Source organism: Enhydra lutris, unplaced genomic scaffold (assembly GCF_002288905.1).
Source record: "Enhydra lutris kenyoni isolate GAN:26980312 unplaced genomic scaffold, ASM228890v2 scaffoldscaffold12, whole genome shotgun sequence".
Lineage (NCBI taxonomy): Eukaryota > Metazoa > Chordata > Mammalia > Carnivora > Mustelidae > Enhydra > Enhydra lutris.
Window position 1 is genome coordinate 76,766,782 of NW_019154096.1, and position 4,436 is coordinate 76,771,217.

Below are 4,436 nucleotides of genomic sequence, written 5' to 3' on the forward strand. Positions count from 1 at the left end.
TGCCTGGGATGTCCTTCCCATCTTCACTTCTTAACAAGTCTTCAATTGTCACTGTAGTGCCTCATCTTTGCTTTTCTTGACACCTATTTGGGCTGCATTAATTTTTCTTTTTTATACCTTTTCTCTCTTTATGCTGCATGGGAACATGCTGAGTGAGAATTTTCCCATCTTCTCCTCTTCCAGGTGGGATATGCTTATGGATCCATGCCCACTTTTCTGCTTCCCAACCACCAGAAATGGGTTTGAATTAATGTCGCCCCATGAATGAATGAAGAGTTGATACATGGGCAGTTGGCCAATGGAATACCCTCGTCAACAGTCACCGTAAATACATACTACCATTTTCCACATCTCAAAGGACAGGTAGATGGATCTACCATCAGCAATATTCTAAATTCCTGTCCAGTCTCTGACCAGCTGGATGGATTACAGGACTGTGGGAAAAGCAGGGTCTGAGCACGGGGAGGTGACGCGGGCAGCCCATGTGGGGATCCTGCCTCATCCTCTCGCTCTGGGATCTCCAGCAAGTCAGTGGGTCCTGCTGGAGATGCTTTGTCTGTAAAGTGGCTCACGCAGCATCGTCCGCACAGAGCAGAGACGATGCGGGTCACATGGTTCACGCAGGGCTCGGCCGAGCCTAACGCATGTTAGAGTTTATTGATGTGAATTTACATCACTAACATATTTGTATCCTGAGAGTGCTTGTCAGCGGCGGAGCGTCTCCTACAGCACTGTCCACAGAGAAGAGAAATACGATTATTTCCACTTTCTAGTTGTTTCGATTCTGGACAAAAAGCAACTTGAATTGCATCTCGGAATTCCCCGTTGTATAAATATCACCTTGCCTCCGAAGGCAGCTTTGATCGTCAGAGCACTTTTGAATTCGACACCCTCTCCCCTTTTCTTTGCTGACGCTTTGAGAAGATTCTGACCACGACTTACTGAAGTGGGACGTGACCCTTGGAGCAGAGCGCCTGCCACCCCTGCCGTGGACCGCGTCACATCAGGTGTGGCCCTCCGGCTGCGCTCCAGCACTTGAGTTTCGTGGCTGTGTGTGTTGTGTCCCTGAGCCTCATCCGCTGTGAGCTGTGACCCCCTCACCCCAGGAAGGCGGGAGTTGGACATGAGATGAACTCTGGGCAAGCCAGGCCAGCACTTGCACGGGAAAGTGCTCACAAGCTTCTGCGGGCAAAAACGTTCCGAGAGACGTGCTCAGAGAGCAGCCGCAGTGACGAAGGTGCTCGGAGATGGGGAGTGAGGCTTCTTCACAGCGGCCTCAGCCCAGAGGCAAGTCCTTTGCGAGGACGGGAGCTCCGGGGCCACGGTAAGGGGAGAGGACTGCCAGCGGTTTCTGCTTTGTGCCCTCCAGATGCGTGAAGGGTTTTGTTTCAGAGCTGCGTTGTGATGGGAATCAATGGATTTGCTCCTGTCCTTCTGGGCGTCAACTCTGCTGCTTCATCCTTAACCAGAGCCCGGGCCCGACACCCTCCCAGCTCTGTCAGGATTGCGATCCCTTCCTTTAAGCCAGGGCTCAGCCACCCCTGGCCCGTGGGCCAAATCCAGCCTGACTCTTGTTTCTATGGGAACGATGAGCAAGGGGTAGTTTTTTAAATTGTTGGGAAAAAAGTCTAGAGATTTCTCTTTTTTGAGCCGTGACACCCACTGGAGCGACATCTGTCCCCACCTCATCCACGACTTCAGTCATGCTGTGGCGGCCATGGGCAGAGGTTGACACGGGAACACGGTGTCCGGCGGAGCGGAGCCCAGCTGCTGCATAGCCCTCGGGGGGCGGGGGGCGGGTTGTTGATGACAGTCGCTACCGGCTTTCTGCTTTTGTCTCTGAAAGGACTTCAAAACTGGCGTGTGACCATGTGGGAACCCGGCTGATGAGACCTGCCTCATCCTCTGCCCCTGGCGTCTACACCGGGAGCAGGGTTAATGCGCCCCTGATTTCTTTGCACGTATGTACACGGCGTGGACGCGGCCTCGGCGTGCTGGTTGTCTTCTTGGTGGATCTGGGGGTGTTCTCAGAAGCCGTGCAGTAGGCTTCACCCCTGTGGCCCGGCGTGACCTGTGCGTGTCCGGGCCCGCCGCGCCCCTCGGTGTCTTGCACAGACTGGCTTGCACGCAGGTAATGGTCAGTCGCTGTGTAGTTTCTGGCAAGCTCGCGTGCGTTTGTGGTTTGGCGAGACCGGAAGGTGCCGGGCGGGTGGGAAGTGGCCGGGCCATCCCCGGTGAAGCTGGCCCGAGTTGGTAGATGGCCTCACAGAAGCCAGAGAGCTGCCTACACGATTTGGAAACTCCAACGACCCAGCCTGTTCATCTCTAGGGTGGACGCGTCTACAAGGGCAAGGCACTGGGGGCTGCCACTGCAGGAAGGACACAGACTGGCTCAGCTCCACGGGAGACCAGCTCAGAGCTGCTCCTGCTTGTGTCCAGAGGCAAAAGTGAAGCTAGCCCGGGTTCCCTCTGCACCAACCCCCAGCGGCGTGCACCTTGCTCTGAGCCCGGCCACGCGTGCTGCCCCTCAGCCATGCCCTGGGGACTGGCGTGCAGCTCCCTTCCCCAGAGGCCGCCATGTCATCCTCTCCTATCTGAAGACCCACCGTTCTAGAACCGTGAGTCGTAACAGCCCCTCACCCTCTGGATGACAGGGACTGGAAAAGAGATTCACTCTGTGAGGTTGACTCTGTCCTTAATGACCCAGACCTTTAAACACAGGACAGCAAACAGGGGCATGTTTGCTTGTCCCTGCAGGAACACCCACCCGTCTCTGTGTCCGTCTCCGGCTCTCATCCCCGGCTGCCTTGTTGGGGGTTGTGTCATTCACTGGGTCACACGTAAGTGGAGGGACTAGTCCTTTGGTTTGCCCCAGATAAGGGGCTTTCGGGACTCAAACTGGGAAAGTCCCATACAAAGTGAGGCAAGCTACTCACCCTGTGGGCACGTAATCTTGAGAGAATGTTGCAGGATGCTCTGTACCCTTCGAGGTTGACTTTACTGTGTGCCCAACTGGCTAAACACGATCCTCTTCAGTTATTTGCAGGCAGAGGGCATGGCTGGGTCTCAGGGGTTGAGGAAAGCCCAGGTTTCTACAGCAGGCAGAAGGCCACCTCTCAGCCTCGGCTCTCGGTCTCCCTGAGCCACGGCGTGTTCTTCCGGAAAGGGCTGAGCCTGATCTGAGGGTGAAAGGATGCTCGCAGGCAGCGGCCCTGGTTGCCACTCATAGTGAGACGTCAAAGTGGAATTTGTGTGCTTAGGAAATATTTTCAAAGGGGAAATGAACTTGAACTTTATTATCAAATTGCTGAGTTGATGTCTCTATAGTAGTAGTTCTCCGCGGGCAGATCCCCACCCCCACCACCTGGGGCTGTTCAGCAATCCTGGGAGGCGTGTGGGGTTGTCATCACTGGGGGGGGGTACAACCGACAGCTAGTGGGTGGGGGACAGGGGTGTCACTCAATATCCCGCAGTGCACGGAATGACCTTCACAACACAGAACCATCTGACCCCAAATGTCAACAGTGCCAAGGGTAAGAAACTGTCTGGGGGTTGAAGGGCAGGAAAATAGGGGATCATATTGTCTCTTAAATATTTAGATAGCTTGACTTACATTGTACTTGCTTTCTCTTTAGACGCTACTCTGGGAAGCTCACTCACTTTGTAAGATTAATACCCAATCAGCATCATCGTGAGTGGTGTCCGTGGATACTACAGAATAGGAGAAAGCTGGGCACACTTTAAATGCTCTAGAAGATTCTACTGAGGAGATTAGGCAAGAGCCTCTTTGGTGAGCTGAAGCTCTTCTGACCCTCCTAGACCCCTTGATTTTCGGGGGTTTAGTCTGGTGCCTCTATGAGGTGAGTTCCAAGGGACTTACTACTGCTGTCTGGAGAGATACTTGCATTTTAAAAAGCTTGCTTTTGGATAAAGATGTTGTGGTTCATATATCTAATGGAATATTACACAGCCATCAGAAAGGATGAATAACCACCATTTGCATCGACATGGATGGAACTGGAGGGGATGATGCTAAGTGAAGTAAGTTAAGCAGAGAAAGACAATTATCCTATGCTTTCACCCATATGTGGAACATAAGGAATAACATGGAGGACATTGGGGGAAGGAAGGAAAAACCAAAGGAGGGGAGTTCAGAGGGGGAGATAAACCATGAGAGACTATGGACTCCGGGAAACAAACTGAGGGTTTCAGAGGGGAGGAAGTAGGGGGATGGGAGAGCCTGGTGACGGGTATTAAGGAGGACACGTGCTATAACGAGCGCTGGGTGTTAACGCAAACAATGAATCATGGAACACGACATCAGAAACTAATGATGTACAGTATAGTGACTGACATAACAATAAAAAAAGCTTTCTTTTGGGAATAATCTTGGATGCATAGGAAAGTTGCAAAAATAATAGAAAAAAATTCCCTTT

General features: G+C 52.6%; 1 long non-coding RNA gene across 1 annotated transcript; it reads left to right on the forward strand.

Moving 5' to 3' along the window:
* The first annotated feature begins 995 nt into the window (after nt 1-995).
* LOC111145059 lies at nt 996-3,996 on the forward strand. Its single transcript, XR_002640450.1, has 3 exons — nt 996-1,324; nt 1,847-3,533; nt 3,636-3,996. It is a non-coding gene; the product is annotated as an uncharacterized LOC111145059 (long non-coding RNA).
* Nucleotides 3,997-4,436: the final 440 nt, after the last annotated feature.